This window comes from Martes martes (genome assembly GCF_963455335.1).
Source record: "Martes martes genome assembly, chromosome: 2".
NCBI classification, from domain to species: Eukaryota; Metazoa; Chordata; class Mammalia; order Carnivora; family Mustelidae; genus Martes; species Martes martes.
Window position 1 is genome coordinate 138,790,484 of NC_137889.1, and position 21,742 is coordinate 138,812,225.

Sequence of the window (21,742 nt, forward strand, 5' to 3'; positions counted from 1 at the left end):
TGACAGCTGCATTAGTGTGACTTTGGTTCACCACTGGAGATGAGAGAAAACCCAGGATGTTTGGGGTGAAAGAGAAGTTTTACGTCCCATCCTGACATAGATGTGACATTGTGCACCATGGGCTTGCTGTTTTCTCTGTAATGCTGACGTCCTGGGACAAGCTGTACGACTGACTCAGACACTGATTTCCAAACTTCGGTTCTCGTGGGGCCAGAGTGAAGAAGGGTTGTCAGGTGGGGATAAGCAGGCACCTCCCACCTAAAGCCTGTACACCTGCTCCGATTCCTGGGAGAAGGAGAGACACATGCTTGTTTCTTAAGTGGTCATTAACTTCCTTCTAAGCCAGCCAATGCCCTTGTGCTTTTTGGAGAAGCAAATACACTCTTCCAAACAAACACTCAACTCCTCTTTTCCAAATGCACCATGAGTTGGGTTACATTCCCGCCCGGCTCCAGAGCCCCACCAGGAGGACCCTCCTGAACCATCCTCTGACAGCACATTCCCATTCACCTGGGGCAACGGGGTACAATGCTGAGTGGGGGCCAGTCTCCAGCGGTTGTTACCACCACTCTTGAGTCTGGGGAAAGAGTCTTCAGCTCAACACTCCCCCCTATAAAAACAAGCTGCAGTGCCTCACCTTTCAGGGTCTCCCACCCAGCACCTCACCACTGTCCTCAAAGCCAGCAGGTTGCACGGACTCCTTTTCTAGGATTTGGGTTAGGGCATAGGGGTATCCAGGCCTGATCTGCTGGTGCAGATCCCTGTGAGAACCCTGGGGGCTGAGTCGAGCTTGGGGGTCAGGAAGCATGTCAGGCTGGGAGTTTGGTACTGAGGGGGTGGCTTTGTGATTGGGGGTGTCCTCAGGGAGGCATGCAGGTTGTTCCACTCCTAGCATTCTGCATAGCTTCGAATGGCACGGTTTCCTCCTGGGTGGCAGGTGGACTCCTGGGGTGTGGCCCAGAGGTCCCCAATCTGGAGGGACAGTGCCAGTGTGGCTTTAGACCTGTGGAGGGTTTGTGAGCAGCATGAGGAGTTGGTGGAAGGCCCAGCAGTGCCGACTCATGCCACTGGAGGGCGTGGTGAGCTGTGGTGCAAGAGACCATGGTAGGCATGGCAATGCTGCTTGCCACCACTGGAGCAAGTGTGAACTGCCTTGGGAAACACACCAGAAGAGGAGTCCTGCAGCCTGCTGGCTCTGAGGGCAGTGGTGAGGTGCTGGGTGAGAGAGCCTGAAATGAGAGGCACTGCAGCTTGTTTTTACGGGATGGAGAGTTGAGCTGAAGACTCTGTTTTGCCAGGCTCAACAGTGGTGGTAACAACCGCTGGGGCTGGGTCAACACTCAGGATGGTGCCCCGTTGCCCCAGGTTGGATGGTAATATGCTGTCAGGATGGTTCAGGAGGGTCTTCCTGGTTGGAGGTCTGAAGCCAGGTGGTACCAAACCTGACACATGGAGACTTTGGAACTGAGGACTTGAGTGTTTGTTTGGAAGAGTATATTTGCTTCTCCAAAAAGCACAAGGGCATTGGTTGTCTTTAGAAGAAAGTTAATTACCACTTAAGAAACAAGCATGTGTCTCTTTTTCTCCCAGGAATTGGGGCAAGTGTACAGGCCTTAGATGGGAGGTGCCTGCTTATGCCCACCTGACAACCCTTGTTCACTCTGGCTCCACGAGACCTGAAGTTTGAAAATCAGTGTCTGAGTCAGTAATGCAGCTTGTCCCAGGAGGTCAGCATTCAAAGAAAAGAGCAGATCCATGGGGCACAATGTCATATTCAGGTCAGGATGGGAGGAAAAAAATCTCGTTCACCCCAAAGGGAAGACCCTTATAACAAGAGAAAACTTCTTGCCCTACTGAGGCCATCCTCAACTTTTGGCACCACAGAAGTACGAAAAGATGGAGGCTGACACCCGGCAAGAACACCTCCCTCAACCCTACTCCGGGAAAGCTCCCCTGTGTTGGGGCCCCTGGGTGGACCACATCATCTCACCACGTTTTCCAAATGGCCATTATTTGCACCTAGTGAGAAAGCGCTCCTGAGAATTGGTGGGAAAACACCAGTGAACTCGCTTCAGGCGCCACATGTCTTCAGGGCCTCCCCTGTGCCTGGCCCGGGATCCTGAGTGGTCGTGGCTCGAACGCTGCCAGAAAGCCCTCTGTGAGTCAGGCGCATGCCAGGCCGATGCCTCCTGCTCCTCAGCCTCTGGGGGTCCCCTCCCTGGTGCTGGCAGATGGGGCCTGCCCTGCCCCTAGGCCCGAGCCTGAACCCTCATCTGCTTTCTCAGCCTTCCGTTTCCAGGGTCCTGTCCCCGGGCCTCCAACTGGGGAACCCTGAGTCCGGGGCCATGAGTCCCCGGCCACCCCAGTGGAAACGGTGCCTTTCAGAGATGCAGAAAAGCCTCAGAGTGAGAGAAACCACCGTGCCTGCACTGAGGCCAGCCCCAACATTCATTGCCCCAGTGGCCCGAGGTGGACGGCTGGCCACAACCCCTCCCTCAACTCTGCTCTGGGAAAGCTTCCCTGTGCCAGACCGCTGGGTGGGCCGCATAATTTCCAGGTGGCCACGACATGCCTTGAACGAGAAAGAGCCCTCGTCCAAGGGGGACAGGGCAGTCCACAGGGCCGCCCAACACCCGCCAATTCTCACGAGCATTCTGCCCAAATCGGGATCGATTTGGGCAGAACGCTCGTGAGAATTGGCTGGAAAACACTGGCGAACTGGCTTCGGGCGCTGCATGTCTGCAGTGCCGCCCCCTGGGCCTGGCACAGGATCCTGAGTGATCGCGGCTCCAACGCTGCCAGAAAGCCCTCCGGGAGTCAGGCACAGGCAAGGCCGATGCATCTGGCTCCTAGGCCACCGGGGGTCCCCTCCCTGGTGCTGGCAGATGGGGCTGGGCCTGCCCGAGCCGGGCCCAAACCCTGGCCTGCTTTCTCTGCCTTCCGTTTCCGGGGTCCTGTCCCTCGGGGCCTCCAACTGGGGAAGCCCGAGTCCCGAGCTACAAGTCTCCCTACCACCTCGGCGCAAACGGTGCCTTTCAGAGCTGCGGAAAATCCTCAGAGAGAGAGATACCTTCATGCCCCCAATGAGGTCAGCCTCATCCTTGGGTGCCACCCACATGAAAAGTCGGAGGCGGACGCCCCGCCACAACCCCTCCCTCAACTCTGCCCCGGGAATGCTCCCCTGCCCCAGGGCCCCCGGGCAGGCCACGACATCTCGGCGTGTTTTCCTGGTGGCGAGACATGACCTGTGCGAGAAAGGGCCCGTGGCCACGGGGGACAGGGCGGTCCGCAGGGCCGCCCACCGCCGGCCAATTCTCATGGGCGTTCTGTCCAAGTTGATCCTGATTTTGGAGCAGAACTAAGCTGGTCTCCCTTGTAATCCACCCCCACCATCTTTGTTCCCCCTGGCCAGAAACCCAGATTCTGCCACACAGTAGGACACATTTCCTCAACTCAACCCCGAGGGGAGCCTGCATTGGCACCGGCTGATTGGAGCAGCCATTCCCCAAGACCATTACCCTAACCCTGAGTTGCGTTTTCAGGCTTCCTTCTACAGGGTCCTGTCCCCCAAACTCTCTGGCTTGGGAACCCTGAAGTCACACCATAGGAGTCCGCCTGCCACCCAGCAGATAACCAGTTGGTTTGGAGCTGCACAGGTTCATCAGACCCAGTGAAAAAATGCTTGTCCCCATGAGTACTCCCCCACGTTCTGCAGCCCCCCTCCCCAGAGCCTGATTCGCCACCTGACCACCATCCTCAACTCGGCTCCTCGGGGAACCCACCTCCAGACCAGCAGTTTGGGCCTGCCACACCCCTACCTCAGCTCTCCTCAGGGACCCCTGTCAGCTCTAGGCAGACCTGGAACTCCCCTGTCTGCTGCAAAGCTCTGGGATCCCTGCTCCTGCTTCTCAAGTTTCACTGGCCCAAGGCTGTCATGAGAAAGGGGGAAGCCTACCTCCTGAATGCTTCACACCTCCTTTCCTCTTCTGCCCTATTTCTCTCCACTTACCTTTGTACCTGGGAAAACTGGAAGGAGATATCCATGGAACATGGACATGCTCTGACATCTGAATCTTCCTGGCAGCATTCTGAGGGCTCCTTATGCAATCAGAAACTAGTGTATCATACCATGGTGTGTTTGCACCAGAGAGCGAAAATCACTCCATTTTTACCTCACTCGTCATGAAGTAGAACGTGGTCTTCTTCCTTCCTTCCTTGACTTCCATTCCAATTTGTTTCCATGCAGTGTTCATTCCTTTGCTTCAACGGTAGGATTTCATGATTCTTCACCTGCACAGAATACCCAGAGCTCATCACAACGAGTGCCCTCCCTAATAGCCATCACCCATTGAACCCTTCCCCTCCACACCCCTGCTCTCTAGCCGCACTCGGTTGGTGCTCTAAGTTTGAGTCTCTTTCCTCATTGACCTATCTTTCTCCCCTTACTGTGTTCATGTTTTCTTTGTGAAATTCCATAGAAGTCAAATTATAGGCTATTGCTCATTTCTTGCTGATTTTGCTTAGCTAAATCCACTCTAGATCCATCCACATCCTTGCAAATGGTAAGATTTCATTCTTTCTGAACCTGGCTCCTATTCCATTAAGAATATGTGGGAGATTAGATATCTACATTCATATGTATATAATATATATATTATATTATATATTTTATATATATATATAAACATATTACTTATCAGCGAATGGACACGGGGACTCCCTCCATCGTTTCACTGTGGTTGATAATGCTGGTGTCCATATCACGGTGCCTGTACCCCACTGAATGTGCATTTTTGTGCCCTTTAGGGAAATACCTAGGAGAGCAGTTTCTGAATCCCAGGATTGTTCAGTTCTTACATTTCGGAAGAACCACGATGCTCTTTTCCAGAGTGGCTGCAAGAACCCGCATGCCCACTGACAGTGCAGGAGGGTTCAGCTGGAAGAAGAACATTCCCTGCCAGCAATTTCCTAAGGAGGAAACAGTAAACCTGGGGGATAACATGACTCAACCAGCATCCCGCAAGCAGCCAAAGAAATTCACCCCAGGGTTTCTGACACCATGCCCTGGGAAGCCATCAGAATGCCTCTATCCAGGGGAATTCCCAAAGACTCTCCTTCTGACTTCACCACCCATGAAACTGCAGAGAAAGGATGCCATGGCCAACTCTCTGGATGGTCCACTGAGTGAAACTAGAAAGTCAAGCTTCCCTTTTCAATCATCCAAGACTCCTTGGAATCCTTTTGAATGTTCCCTCTGCCCTCATCGGAACTCTTTGGATAAAAAAGACAAATTCATTAGGATCCATCACCTTGGACAAAGGAGAAGCCATCCTCCAAGCCTCTATCTGACCACATACAGCCACCTCACTCTAGATGCCGGCCATTCCACCACAGCCTAGGACCCATGGAATCAACACTGTTCGATGAAGGAATGCATTCTAGGTCCCAAACACACACCGAGTCCATCTCAACTTCCTTTTCAAATCCAAGGGATTGCCAGAAAGAGATGTTCCAAATAGCTTTGTGAGCCAGAAATAAGCAGAGAAAATGAGATCCCCTGCCAGGTGCTCCCTGCAAGGAAACTCAGGAACCCTAGCACCCACTCTCCATTGCTGACAGCTGTGTTCGTGTGACTCTCTGGCTCCACTGGAGATGAGAGAAAACCCAGGGTGTTTGGGGTGAAAGAGAAGTTTTACCTCCCATGCTGGCATGGATGTGCCACTGTGCCCCATGGGCCTGCTGTTTTCTCTGAATGCTGGCGTCCTGGGACAAGCTGTATGATGGATTCAGACACTAATTTCCAAACTTCAGGCCTCGTGGAGCCAGAGAGAAAAAGGGTTGTCAGGTGCGGATACGTAGGTGCCTCCCACCTAAAGCCTACACACCTGCTCCAATTCCTGGGAGAAGGAGAGACACAGGCTTGTTTTTAAGTGGTCATTCACTTCCTTCTAAAGCCGGCCAATGCCCTTGTCCTTTTTGGAGAAGCAAATAGACTCTTCCAAACAGACACTCAACTCCTCGGTTCCAAAGGCACCATGGTCGAGTTTGGTTCCCCCAGCTCCAGACCCCCACCGGGAGGACCCTCCTGAAACATCCTGACAGCACATTCCCATCCAACCTGGGGCAATGGGGCACAGTGCTGACTGAGTGGGGGCCTGGCTCCAGCAATTCTTACACCACTCTTGAGCCTCGGGAAACAAGTCTTCAGCTCAACACTCTGTCCTGGAAAAACAAGCTGCAGTGCCTCACGTATCCGGGTCTCTCACCCAGGACCTCACCACTGATCTCAGAGCCAACAGGCTGCACAGACTCCTCTTCTGGTGTGTTTGCCACGGCAGCTCGCCGCTGCCTCCGGTGGTGGCAAGCAGCATTGCACCCTACCATGCTCTCTGGCACCACAGCTCATCACGCCCTGCAGAGGCGTGAATCGGCACTACCAAGCCTTCCACAGACTCCTAATGCAGCTCCCAAACGCTACAGAGGTCTAAAGGACACTGACAATGTCCCTCCAGATTGGGACATCTAGGACAACCCCACAAGTCCACAGGGCGCCCAAGCGGTGCCTTTCAGAGCTGCAGAAAACCCTGGGAGTGAGAGCAAGCTTTGTGCCCCCACTGAGGCCAGCACCAATAATCAGCGCCACAGCGACCAGAAAAGTCGGAGGCGAACGCCTGGACACAACCCCTCCCTCAACTCTGCTCCGAGAAAGCTCCCTTGCGCCGGGGCCCCCAGGTGGGCCGAGACTACTCTGCGCCTTTTCCGGGTGGCCGCAACATGCCCCGAGCCAGAAAGGGCACTCGACCACGGGGGAGAGGGCAGTACGCAGGGCCGGCCAACGCCGGCCAATTCTCACGAACGTTCTGCCCAAATCAATGCCAATTTGGACAGAACGATCGTGAGAATTGGCTGGAAAAAGCCCAGCAAACTCGCTTCAGGACTTGCAAGTCTGCAATGCCGCCCCCAGGGCCTGGACCGAGACCCGAGTCGTCACGTCGGAATACTGCCAGAAAGTCTTCCGGGAGTCAAGCACAGGAGAGGCCGACGCCTCCTGCTCCTCAGTCTCCGGGGGTCCCCTGCCTGGCACTGGCAGATGGGGCCAGGACAGCCCCAAGGCCCGGGCACGAAAGCTTCCTTGCTTTCTCAGACTTCCGTTTCCAGGTTCCTGTGCCTCGGGGCCTCCAACTGGGAAACACTGAGTCCCGGGCCACAAATCCCGCTACCACCAGGGCGCAAAGGTGCCTTTCGGAGCTGTGTACAAGCCTCCGAGCAAGAGATACCTTCGTGCCCTCAGAGAACAAGCCTCATCATTGGACGTCCCAGCCACCCAAAAAGTCAGCCACAACCCCTCCCTCAACTCTGCTCCGGGAAAGCTCCCCTGCGCTGGGGCCCACGGGTGGGCCGCATCGTCTTGGTGCATTTTCCAGGAGACCGCGACACGCCCTGAGTGAGAAAGGGCCCATGGCAAAGGGGGACAGAGCAGTCTGCAGGGCTGCCCCACGCCGGCCAATTCTCATGAGAGTTCTGCCCAAACCGGTCATGGTTTGGGCAGAATGCTCGTGAGAATTGGCCGGAAAATGCCCAGTGAACTCGCTTCAGGCGCCACACATCTGCAGGGCTGCCCCCTGGGCCTGGCCCAGAATCACAAGTGGTTGCCTCCGAACCCCAACAGAAAGCCCTCTGGGAGTCAGGCGCAGGCGAGGCCAATGCCTCCTGCTCCTCAGTCTCAGGGGGTCCCCTCCCTGGCACTCGTAGATGGGGCTGGGACAGCCCCAAGCCGGTGCATGAACCTGCGCCGGCTCTCTCAGCCTTCTGTTTCCAGGATCCTGTCACTGGGGCCATCCACCTGGGGAACCCTGAGTCCCATGCCATGAGTCCCCCTCCCATCCCGGTGGAAACGGTGCCTTTCAGAGCTGTGTAAAAGCCTTGGAGGGAGAGAAACCTTCGTGCCCACACTGAGACCAGCCCCAACCTTCAGCACCCCAGAGGCCCAAAAAGACAGAGGCGGACTCCCGGCCACAACCCCTACCTCAAGTCTGCTCTGGGAAAGCTCCCCTGTGCCAGGGTCCCCGGGTTGGCTGCGTCATCTCGGCGCATTTTCCCAGTGGCCACAACATGCCCCAAGCGAGAAAGGGCCCTCAGCCATGGGGGACAGGCCGGTCCACAGGGCCGCCCAACCCCGGTCAATTCTCACAAGTGTTCTGCCCAAATTCGTCCCGATTTGGGCAAAACGCTCTTGAGAATTGGCCGGAAAACGCCCGGGGAACTCGCTTCGGGCACTGCATGTCTGCAGGGCTGCCCCCTGGGCCTATCCCGGAATCCCAATTGGTCTCGGCACAAACCCCTCCAGAAATCCCTCCGTGAGTCAGGCATAGGCAAGGCCAATACCTCCTGCTTCTCATCCTCCTGTGATATCCTGTGGTACCCTGTGTGGTACTGGCAGATGGCTCTTGCCATGCCCCTATTTCTGGGTCCTAGACCTCTCCTGGTTATTCAGTATTCCTTTTCCAGGGACCTGTCTCTCTACTCCTCTCCTAGGGTGCCCTGAAGCACTCCCCATGATTCCTCCTCCCACCTAAGTGGAAACAGTCTCTTTCGGAGCTGCAGAAACCCCTCGCAGTGGGAGACACCTGCTTGCCCCCACCACAAGGCCATCCCCCACTCTTAGCAGCATAGTCTCAGCATGTTTTCCTGATGGCCGTGCCATGCACTGAGCGAAAAATCGCTCTAGTCCATGGGTTACAGGCAGTCCAATTCGCCCCCCAACGTCAGCAAATTCTCACGATATGGATTTGGGCAGAATGCTCCTGAGAATTGGCGGGAAATTCCCTGGTGAACTTGCTTCCTGCAGCACATGTCTACAGGGTCTGGGCATTTGTCTAGATTCGGGTCCTCGTTGTTCTCAGCATGAACTTTGGGAAAGCCCTCTATGAGCCAGGTTATGCAAATCCAATGACTCTCACTACTGAGCCCCTGGGCGACATCCTCCGTCCCAGAGGATCTGACCTACCATGCCCCAAGGCTCTATATAAACTGCAGTTTCGGTTTTCATGCTTCCATTCCAAGGATCCTGGCCCCACAGCCCCCTGGATAAAGGAAGTCTGAGTGACACCCCACGACTCCACATGCCACATGGTAGGAATTCATGTCGATTGGAGCTGTGTCAAGCCCTCAAAGGGGGTGAAACCTACATGCACCCATAAAGTTATCCTGACCATCATGGCCCCCCTGGCCATAAAGCCATGTACTGTGACACCAGAGGTATGCCCACAATTCATCCCTGAGGGCAACCCACCTCCGATGTGGCAGATATGGCCTGCAATGACCCAAGGCCCTAACCTTAACCCTACTTTGAGTTTTCAGACTTCCATTCCCAAGAGCCTGGCCCCCAGGCCCCCCGGATGAAGGATCACTGAGAGACACCCCAGGAATCTGCCCTCCACACAGATAGAAACCATGCCATTTGGAGCTATGCTGAGCCCTCAGAGGGGGAGAAACCTGCATGTCCCCCTAAAGACACCACTACCATTGGCGGCCCCCTGGGGACAAACCCTGATTCTTCGGGGTGGCCAGATGAATGTCCTAAACTGCGCCCTGATGGGAGCTGACTTCAGCACTGTCAAATCGGCCCTGCCATGTCCCTAGGCCCTAACCCTAACCCTAGGTGGGGTATACAGGCTTTGATACCCTGAGGCCTGGCCCCCACATCCACCAGATTGGGGATGTCTGAGATTCACCCCAGTACGCCCCGGCCTCCTAGGGTGAAGTGGTGCCATTGGGAGCTGCACAGATTCCTCAGAGTGGGAAAACCTGCATGCCCCCTGAGGCCACCCCCAGCATCTGTGACCCCCTGGATTCAAACCCAGAATCGGCGCCCACGCCTGGTGCCCGACCTCAACTTAGCCCACCATGGAACCTTCCTCAGCACTGGCAGATTGGGCCTGCCATGCCCCTACGCCCTTACCATAACCCTAGTTTGGGTTTTCAGGCTTCCATCCAAAGAGACCTGGCCCCATGTCCCCCATATTACGGACTACTGAGTGACACCACAGGACTCCACCCACCACGTGGGAGATCTTGTGGTTTGGGGCAGAGTCGAACCCTCAGATGGGGAGAAATCTGTAAGCCCCCCTAAAGCCACCCCCACCATGAGAGGCCCCCATGGCCATAAAACCGGAAACTGCTGTGCCTCCGGACGCATGCCCTGGACTCAGCCCTGAGGGGAGCCCACATCAGCACTGGCACATTCGGCCTGCCATGCCCTTAGGCCCTAACACTAATCCTAGGTGAGGTGGACAGGCTTCCATGCCCAGAGGCCTGTTCCCCAAACCTGCTGATGGGCACCTCTGAGACTCACGCTGGCATAGATTAAAGACATCTCAGTGACACTCCAGGACTGCACCCCCCACCCATGAGGAAATCGTGCCCTTTGGAGCTCTGCAGAACCCTCAGACTGGGAGAAACATGCATGCCATTCTGAGGACACCCCCAGCTTCTATAGCCTCCCTGGACACAAACTCGGAGTCTGATGTGTCGCCTGAGGCCCACCCTGACGTCAGCTCACTGGGGAGCCCACCTGAGCACCAGCAGATTGAGCCTGCCTTGCCCTGAGGCCCTTACCATAACTCCAGTTTCTGTTTTCAGACTTCCACCCCAAGAAGCCTGGCCCCCCAACTCCTCAGATTAAGGACCCCTCTGTGACAACCCAAGAATCCGACTGTCATGCGGGGGCAGACCATGCCATTTGGAGCTCCACAGTGCCCTCAGAGAGGAAGAAACCTGCATGTCCTTCTAATCCACTCCCACCATCAGCGGTCCCCCTGGCCAGAAACCCCGATTCTGCCACACTACAGGACACATTCCCTCAACTCAACCCTGAGGGGAGCCCCCATCAGAGCCAGCAGATCAGACCTGCCATTCCCCAAGGCCATAACCCTAACCCTGAGTTGCGTTTTCAGGCTTCCTTCTACAGGGGCCTGTCCCCCAAGCCCTCTGGGTTGGGAACCCTGGAGTCACACCGTAGGAGTCCGCCTGCCACCCACCAGGAAACCAGTCCATTTGGAGCTGCACAAAATCCTCAGAGCCAGAGAAACCTGCGTGCCCCCAGGAGGACTCCCCCACATTCTGCAGCCCCCCGGAGCCTGATGTGCTGCCTGACCCCCATCCTCAACTCAGCTCCTCGGGGAACCCACCTCCGGACCAGCAGTTTGGGCCTGCCACACCCATAGCTCAGCTCTCCTCAGGGACCCCTGTCAGCTCTAGGCGACATGAAACTCCCCTGCCTGCCGCAAAGCTCTGGGATCCCTTCTCCTTCTTCTTAATTTACACCGGCCCAAGGCTGTCATGAGAAAAGGGGAAGGCTACCTCCTGAATGCTTCACACCTCCTTTCCTCTTCTGCCCTATTTCTCTCCACTTACCTTTGTACCTGGGCAAACTGGAAGGAACATATCGATGGAACATGGACATGCTCTGACATCTGAATCTTTCCTGGCAGCTTTCTGAGGGCTCCTTATGCAATCAGAAACTAGTGTATCCTACTACTGTGTGTTTGAAAATGATCATCGACAGAACAGGAGAGCAAAAATCACTCCACTTTTACCTCACCCTTCATGAAGTAGAACATGGTCTTCTTTCCTTACTTGGCTTCCATTCCAATTTGTTTCCATGCAGTGTTCATTCCTTTGCTTCAGGGGTAGGCTTTTGTGATTCCTCACCTGCATAGAACACCCAGAGCTCATCACAACCAGTACCCTCCCTAACAGCTGTCACCCACTTAATCCTTCCCCTCCCCACCCCTGCCCTCTAGCAACCCTCAGTTTGTGCTCTAAGTTTGAGTCTGTTTCCTCATTAACCTATCTTTCTCCCCTCACTATGTTCATCTGCTTTCTTTCTGAAATTCCATAGAAGTCAAATTATAGGCTATTGGTCTTTTCTTACTGATTTTGCTTAGCTAAGTCCATACTAGCTCCATCCACATCCTTGCAAATGGTAAGATTTCATTCTTTTTGAACCTGGATCCTACTCCTTTAAGAAGATGTGGGAGATTATATATCTACGTTCATATATATATATATATCACTCATCACAATGTGTGATGAGTGAATTCACAATGTGTGAATGCACATTGGGACTCCCTCCACCATTTTACTATGGTTGATAATGTTGGTGTCAGTATCACAGTGCTCGTACCCCATTGAATGTGCATTTTTGTGCCCTTTAGGGAAATACCTTGGAGGGCAACTGCTGGATCCTAGGGCTGTTCAGTTCTTAGCTTTAGGAGGAACCACCATACTCTTTACCAGAGTGGCTGCAAGAACCCGCATGCCCACCAACGGTGCAGGAGGGTTCCACTTTAAGCAGAACATTCCCTGCCAGCAATTTCCTAGAGGAAACAGAAAACCTGGGAGATAACATGACTCACCCAGCGTCTGGCAAGCAGCCCCAGAAATTCACCCCAGGGTTCCTGACGCCATGCCCTGGGAAGCCATCAGAATGCCTCTATCCAGGGGAATTCCCAAAGACTCTCCTTCTGACTTCACCACCCATGAAACTGCAGAGAAAGGATGCCATGGCCAACTCTCTAGATGGTCCACTGAGTGAAACTAGAAAGTCAAGCTTCCCTTTTCGATCATCTAAGTCTCCTTGGAATCCTTTTGAATTTTTCTTCTGCCCTCAGTGGAACTCTTTGGATAGAAAAGTCGATTCCATTAGGACACACCACCTTGGACAAAGGAGAAGTCATCCTCCAAGCCTCTATCTGACCACAAACAGCCACCTCACTCTAGATGCCGGCCATTCCACCACAGCCTAGGACCAATGGAATAAACACTATTAGATGAAGGAACACATTCTAGGTTCCAAACACATACCGAGTCCATCTCATCTCCCCTTTAGAATCCAAGGGATTGCCTAGGAAAGAGATGTTCCAAATACCTTTGTAAGCCAGAAATAAACAGAGAAAATGAGATCCCCTGCCAGGTGCTCCCTGCAGGGAAACTCAGGAACTCTAGCACCCACTCACCATTGCTGATAGCTGCGTTAGTGTGACTTTTTGGCTCCACTGGAGACGAGAGAAAACCCAGGATGTTTGGGGTGAAAGAGAAGTTTTACCTCCCATCCTGGCATGGATGTGATATTGTGCCCCATGGACCTGCTGTATTCTCTGAACGCTGATGTTCTGGGACAAGCTGCATGACTGACTCAGACGCTGATTTTCAAACTTCAGGTCTTGTGGAGCCAGAGTGAAGAAGGGTTGTCAGGTGGGCATAAGCATGCACCTCCCACCTAAAGCCTACACACCTGCTCCAATTCCCAGAAGGAGAAACACATGCTTGTGTTTTCTTAAGTGGTCATTCACTTCCTTCTAAAGCCGGCCAATGTCCTCGTCCTTTTTGGAGAAGAAATATACTCCTCCAAACAAACACTCAAATCCTCGGTTCCAAAGGCATCATGTGTCAGCTTTGGTTCCCCCGACTCCATACCCCCACCGGGAGGACCCTACTGAACCATCCTGACAGCATATTACCTGGGGCACAGCACAAACCAGGGGCAATGGGGCACAGTGCTGAGTGGGGGCCTGGCTCCAGCGGTTGTTACCACCACTCTTGAGCCTGGGGAAACAGAGTCTTCAGCTCAACACTCCATCCTGTAAAAACAAGCTGCAGTGCCTCATTTCAGGGTCTCTCACCCAGCACCTCACCACTGTCCTCAGAGCCAGCAGGCTGCAGGAACTCCTCTTCTGATGTGTTTCCCACTGGCAGCTCGCCTCTGCCTCCAGTGGTGGCAAGCAGCATTGCCACGCCTACCATGGTCTCTTGCACCACAGCTCACCACGCCCTCCAGTGGCGTGAGTCGGCACTGCCGGACCTTCCACAGAATCCTAATGCAGCTCACAAACCCTCCACAGGTCTAAAGCCACACTGGCACCGTCCCTCCAGATTGGGGACCTCTGGACCACACCCCAGGAGTCCACCTGCCACCCAGGAGGAAACCATGCCATTCGAAGCTATGCAGAACGCTAGGAGTGGAACAACCTGCATGCCTCCCTGAGGACACCACCAACCACACCGCCCCCCATCACAAACTCACAGCCTGACGTGCTTCCTGACCACTGCGTTCGACTCAGCCCCCAGGGTTCTCACCTCTGCACCAGAAGATCGGGCCTAGATACCCCTAAGCCCTAACCCAAACCCTAGTTTGTGTTTTCAGGCTTCTGGGCCCAGAGATCTGGCCAACAAACCCTCCAGATTGGGAACCCCTGAGCCACACCTAAGGACTCCACCTGCCATGCAGAAGGAAACCCTTCCATTTGGAGCTTCCCAGAACCCTCAGATCGTGAGAGAGCCACATGCATTCCTGAGGCCACCTTCACCACAGACAGCCCACACGACAACAAAACCCAGAGCCCGACGTGTTGCCTGACTCTGGTTCTCAACTCATCCCATCAGGGAACCCACCTTAGCACCGGCAGATTGGGTCTGCCATGCCCCTAGGCCCTAACCCTAACCCTACGATGGCTTTTCAGGCTTCCATCCCCAGAGAACTGGCCCCCAACTCCACCAGATTGGGGACACCTGAGCCACACCCCAGGACTCTGGCTGCCACCCAGGAAGAAACCGTGCCCATCAGAGCTGTGCAAAACCCTCAGAGCAGGAGAAAGACACATGCCCCCCTGAACCCACCCCAACCATCAGTGGCCCCCAGCCATAAAGCCAGATTCTGCCACAGTGCTGGACAGATGCCCTCCACTCAGCCCTGAGGGGAGCCCGCCTCAGCACTGGCAGATCGGGCCTGTAATGCCCCTAAGCCCGAACTCTAACCCTAGTTTGTGTTTTCAGGCTTCCATGCCCAGAGACCTGGCCAAAAAGCCCTCCAGATTGGGAACCCCTGAGCCACACCTAAGGACTCCACCTGTCATCCAGGAGGAAACCCCTCTGTTCGGAGCTGCCCAGAACCCTCAGGTCACGAGAGAGCCACATGCATTCCTGAGGCCACCTTCACCACAGACAGCCCACACGACAACAAAACCCAGAGCCCGATGTGCCACTTGACTCCCATTCTCAACTCAGCCCATCAGGGAACCTGCCTCAGTACCAGCAGGTTGGGTCTGCCATGCCCCTAGGCCCTAACCCTAACCCTACGATGGCTTTTCAGGCTTCCGTCCCCAGAGAACTGGCCCCCAACCCCTCCAGACTGGGGACACCTGAGCCACACCCCAGGACTCTGGCTGCCACCCAGGAGGAAACTGTGCCCATCAGGGCTGCATGAAACCCTCAGAGAAGGAGAAAACTGCATGCCCCCCTAAAGCCACTGCAACCATCAGCAGCCCCCGGCCATAAAGCTGGATTCTGTCGCAGTGCTGGACAGATTCCCTCCACTCAGCCCTGAGGAGAGCCCATCTCAGGGCCGGCAGATAGGGCCTGTAATGCCCCTAGGCCCTAACGCTAACCCTAGTTTGGGTTTTCAGGCTTCCATTCCGAGGGGCCTGGTCACCCAGCCCCAGGGATTAAGGACCCATGAGCTACACCTGAGGACTCTGCCTGCCACGTGGTAGGAACCCGTGCCATTTGGAGATGTGCGGAACGCTTAGCATGGGAGGAACCTTCATGCACCCCTAAAGCTACTCCCACAATCGGCGGCCCTCTGGCCATAAAGACGGATTCTGCCAGGCCACTGGATACATGTCCACAACACAGCCCTGAGGGGAGCCCCCCTCAGTGCCAGCAGATCAGTCATGTGATGCCCCTAGGCCTTAACCCTAACCCTAGTTTAGGTTTTCAGGCTCCATTCCGCTGAGCCTGCCACCTGGCCCCGTGGATTAAAGACCCCTGAGCTATACCCCAGGACTCCGCCCACCACACTGTAGGAACCCATGCCATTTGGGGCTGGGTTGAACCCCTAGCAGGGGAGAACCTGCATGGCCCCCTAAAGCCACTCCCAAAATCGGCATCCCCTGGCCATAAAGCTGAATTCTCCCATGCCACCAGACACATGCCCTCAACTCAGCCCTGAGGGGAGCCTGCCTCAGCACAGGCAGATTGGGCCTGTAATGCCCCTAGACCCTAACCCTAACGCTAGTTTCAGTTTTCAGACTTCCATTCCAAGGGGCCTGACTCCTACGCCAACCAGATTAAAGACCCCTGAGTGAAACTTTAAAACTCCAACAACCAGGTGGTAGGAAACCATGCTGTTTGGAGCTGCACCAAACCCTCAGAGGGGGAGAAACCTGCAAGTCCCCCTAAAGCCACCCCCACCATAAGAGACCCCATTGACCATAAAACCGGATTTTTCTGCACTGCTGGAAGCATGCCCTGAACTCAGCCTTGAGGGAGCCCGCATCAGCACCAGCACATTGGGCCTGCCATGCCCTTAGGCCCTAACACTAACCCTAGGTGGGGTGTACAGGCTTCCATGCCCGGAGGCCTGTTCCCCAAGCCCACCAGATTGGGCGTATCTGAGACTCACACCGACACAGATTAAGGATGCCTCAGTGATACCCCAGGACTGCGGCTGCCATACAGGAGGAAAGCGTGCCCTTTGGAGCTCTGAAGAACCCTCAGGCCGGGAGAAACCTGCATACCACCCTGAGGACACCCCCAGCTTCTGTAGCCTCCCTGGACACAAACTCAGAGTCTGATGTGCCGCCCGACACCCATCCTGACATCAGCCCACTGGGGAGCCCACCTCAGCACCAGCAGATCAAGCCTGCCTTGCCCAAAGGCCCTTACCATAACTGTAGTTTCTGTTTTCATGCTTCCATCCCAAGAGGCCTGGCCCCCAAACTTCCCAGATTAAGGACACCTCTGTGACAACCCAGAAAACCGACTGCCATGCGGCGGGGAAACTGTGCCATTTGGAGCTCCTCAGTGCCCTCAGAGAGGGAGAAACCTGCATGTGCTTCTAAAGCCACCCTCAAAATCAGAGGTCCCCCTGGCAAGAAACCCTGATTCTGCTGCACTGCCAGACACATCCCCTAAACACAACCCTGAGGGGAGCAAGCCTGCAAGCCGGTGGATTGGGCCTGTCATGTGCCTACACCCTGGCCCTAACCCTCTGCTGGGTTTTCAGGCTTCCTTACCTGGGGGCATATCCCACGAGCCCTCAATTTGGAGAAAACTGAAACAAACCCCATGAGTCAACCTGCCACCGGGGAGGAAACTGTGCCCTTCGGAGCTGTGGAAAACACTCAGACCAAGAGAAACCTATATGCCCCCGTGAGGCCATCCCCAACTTGTGGCGCATTCACCTGGCCAAAAACTCGGAGGCTGACACCCAGCCAGAACCCCTCCCTCAACTCTGCTCTCAGAAAGCTACCCTGGGCAGGGGCCCTCAGGGGAGCTGCGTGGTCACAGCCCATGTTCTCAACGGCAGAGACACGCACCAAGCCTGTGATCACTCTAGACCACAGGTGAGAGGGCGGCCCAAATCACCGCGCAATGCTGGTCAATTCTCACGAGCTTTCTGCCCAAATCGATTTCAATTTGGGCAGAAAGCTCGTGAGAATTGGCTGGAAAACCCCCAGAGAACTTGCTTCTGTGGTGCATGACAGGGTTGAGGGAGGGGTTCTGGCTGGGCGTCAGTCTCTGAGTTTTCAACCCAGTGTGGCATGGAAGGTTGGAGATGGCCTCAGTGGGGGCTAAAAGGTTTCTCTTGCCCTGAGGGTATTCTGCAGCTCAGAAAGGCACAGGTTCCTCCTGGGTGGCAGGTGGACTCATGGGGTGTGACTCAGGGTTCCCCAGTTGGAGGGTTCAGGGGAGAGACCCCTGGGGAAGGAATACTGAAAACCCAACCAAGGGTTACACCCAGCGCCTGGGGTCATAGCAGGCCTGAACCGCCAGCGCTGGGGTGCAAACACTAGAGAGTGAGAAGCAGGAGGCATTAGCCTAGCGTGTGCCTGACTCGTGAAGGGAGTTCTCACAGGATTCAGGCCACGACCACTCGGGACACCAGGCCAGGCCCAGACGAAAGCCCTGCAGACAGATCACTGCAGGAAGCGAGTTTGCTGGGGGTTTTCCGGCCAATTCTCACCAACAGTTCTGCCCTTCCATGCCTCTAGCTCAGCTCTCCTCAGGGACCTCTGTCAGCTCTAGGCAGACCAGGAGCTCCCCTCTCTGCCATAAAGATCTAGGATCCCCCCTCCTTCTTCTAAAATTATGCTGGCCCAAGCCTTTCATGAGAAAGGGGGAAGGCTGCCTTCTGAATGCTTAATACCTCCTTTTCTCTTCTGCCCTATTTCTCTCCACTTACCTTTGTACCTGGGCAAACTGAAAGGAACATATCAATGGAATATGTACATGCTCTGTGGTCTGAATCTTTCATGGCAGCTTTCTGAGGGTTCCTTATGCAATCAGAAGCTAGTGTATCCTACCACAGTGTGTTTGAAAATGATCATCTACAGAACAGGAGAGTGAAAATGACTCCATTTTTACCTCACTTTTCATGAAGTAGAACATGCACTTAGGGAGAAAGGGCACAAACACTGAGTGCACACACGGCCTGAATTTCTGCCCAACACTGGCCAATTCTCATGACCTTTCTATCCAAATCAATATGGATCTGGGCAGAAAGTTTGTGAGAATTGCCAGGAAACCCATGGCAAACTCGCCTCCAGCAGCAGGGGCCTTCAGGGGAGCTGCCTTAGCCTATCCAAGTGCCCTGAAGGCCAAGCACACATGTGGCCTGAATTGCCTCAGAAGGCCAGCCACAACTGCCCTCTACTCAGCCCCCTGGGGAGCCCCGCCTCAGTGCTGGCATATCGGGCTTGCCATGCTCCTACGCCCTAACCCTAACCCTAGGTTTGGTGTTCATGCTTCCATCTCCAGGGGCCTGGCCCCCAAGCCCAACAGATTAGGGAAACCTGACCCACGCTACAGGACTCTGCCTGCCACCCAGGAGGGAACCTTGTTTTTGCAGCTGCACATAACCTGCTGAGCAGGAGAAACCTGCATGCCCCTATGAGGCCACTGCCACCGCCACCATCCCCGCACCAGGCCACACACCTGGAGCTTGATTCTCAGCCTCACCCCTCCCTCAACTCTGCCCTCGGGGAGCTTGCCTCAGGGGGGGACATCAGGGGAGTCGTGTGGGCGTGGCCTATGGTCCTGGACAGTTGCAATACCCACCTAGTGAGAAAGCTCTTCACACACCAGGATCGAATACGGCCCGAGTCACCACGCAATGCCAATGAATGCTCACGGGCTTTCTGCCCAAATTGATATTGATTGGGCAGAAAGCTCATCAGAATTGGCCAAAAACCCAGAGTGTGACACACCTGCCCTCAACTCAGCCCCACGGGGATCCCGCTTCAGCACCAGCAGATCGGGGCTGCCATGCCCCTAGGTCCTAACCCTAAGTTGGGTTTTGGGGCTTCTGTCCCCAGAGACCTGGTCCCAAGCCCTCCAGATTGGGGACCCCTGAGCCAACCACAGGACTCCATCTGTATTCCAGAAAGAAACCATGCCATTGTAGTTGTGCATAACTCTCCAAGTTGGAGAAACCTGCATGTCCCACTGAGGTCACCTCCACCATCAGCAGTCCCTGTGTACACAAACCCTCAGGGTGCCACTCATCCTGACCACCATGCTCAACTCAGGCACCAGAGCAGCTCACCTCCGCGCTGGTGTATCATGCCTGTCAGGACCCTAGGCCCTAACCCTAAACCTACATTGGGTTTTCAGGCTTCCATCCCCTGAGGCCTGGCACCCAAGCCCTCAGATGGGGACCCATGAGTCACACCACAGTACTCCAGCTGCCCCCAGAAGGGAACTGTGCCAAATGGAGCTGCACAAAACCCTCCAAGCAGGAGAAACCTACAGTCCCCTGAGGCCACCCCTACCACTGGGGGCCCCCCTGGACCCAAATCCGCAGGCTGATACTCAGCCTGAACCCCACCCTCAACTCAGCCCCCTTGGCAGATCACCTCAGTGCTGGCTGATCGAGCATGCCATTCCCTAGGCCCTAACCCTAACCCTAGGTTGGGTTTTCAGGCTTCCATTCCCAGAGCCCTGGCCTCCAAGCCCTCCAGATTGGGAACCCCTGATCCACACCACAGGTCTCCACTTGTCCCCAAGAAGGAAGCCATGCCATTTGAAGCTGTGTAAAAGCCTCCAAGCAGGAGAATCCTGCATGGCCCCCTGAGGCCATCCCCACTTTCAGCCCCCCGACCTTGGACACAAAACTGCAGCCTGACTCTCAACCTGACCCCTGTCCTCAACTCAACCCACTGGGGAGCTCACCTCAGTGCCTGCAGATTGGGCCTGCCAGGTCCCTAGGCCCTAATCCTAACCCTAGGTTGGGTTTTCAGACTTCCTTTCCCAGTGATCTGGCAATGATGCCCTCTAGATTGGGGAAACCTGAGCCATACCACAGGACTCCACTTACCACCTGGAAGGAAACTGAGCCATTTGGAACTGTGTGAAAACCTCAGAGCAGAAGAAACCTGCATGCCCCCCTGAGACCACCCCCACCTTCATTGGCCTCCCTGGCCAGAAACCCGGATCCTGACATTCAGCCTGACCTCCATCCTCAACACACTGCCCCCTCCTGTGATGCTCATCATAGCACTGATAGCTTGGATTGCCATTCCCCTAGGTCTTAACACTAACCCTTGGTTGGATTCTTAGTGTTCCAACCCCAGAGGCCTGTCTCCAAAGCACCAAGGACTGGATGTACCTGAGCAATACCAAAGGACTCAACCTGCCACCCAGAAGGAAACCCTGCCACTTGGAACTTGGGAAATGAATCAGAGAAGGGGAAATATCATGCCCACCTGATACCACCAGCAGTTTCATTGGCCCATCTACTAAATCCCAGAGCCTGACACTCACTGTGACCCATACCCTCAACTGAGTCTACCAGGAAACATTCCATAGCACCAGCAGATCAGTCCTGTCATGCCCCGAGTCCCTAACTCTAAACCAAGGTTAGGTTTTCAGGTTCTGACCCCAAAGGCCTGGCTCACATGCTGTCCAGACTGGGGACACCTGAGCCATACCAGAGGACTCTGCCTGCTGCCCAGATGGATACCATGCAAGTTGGAACTCTACAACGGATTCAGATCTGGGTAAATGTGCATATCCACCTGAATCCACCCCTATATTCGGCAGCCCCCTAGACACAAGCCTAGAGACTGATAACCCCCCTGACCCACGCCCTCAATTCAGCCCCCTGGGATGTTCACCACAGGGATGGAAGATCAGGCCTGCCATGCCACTAGCCCCTAACCTTAATCTTAGGTTGCTTTTTAAAGGATCACTCCCAGAGGCCTGGCTCCAAATCCCAGGAAATTAGTCAGCTGAGTGATGCAGAGGACTCATACCACAACAAAGTCAGAAATCACGCCTTTTCAAACTCCAGTAAGGATTTAGAGCAAGAGAAATCTGAATGAAATCTCAATCTTAATACCATACTGAACATAGTATTGAGCCTGATACTCTCCTTATTTCTTCCCTCAATTCAGAGCTTGTGAAGGTTTCTACACCTAAGCAGATTACACCTTCCATGCTACTGGGCCTACCCCTAACCTGAAATGAATATAACACCATGTTAACTCAACTGGAATTAAAATAAACAATTTTAAAAAAAGACTTTTCAGGGTGCCTGGGTGGCTAAGTGGGCTAAGCCACTGCCTTTGGCTCAGATCTTTATCCCAGGGTCCTGGGACTGAGCCCCACAACGGACTCTCTGTTCAGCAGGGAGCCTACTTCCCACTCTCTTTCTGCCTGCCTCTCTGCCTACTTGTGATCT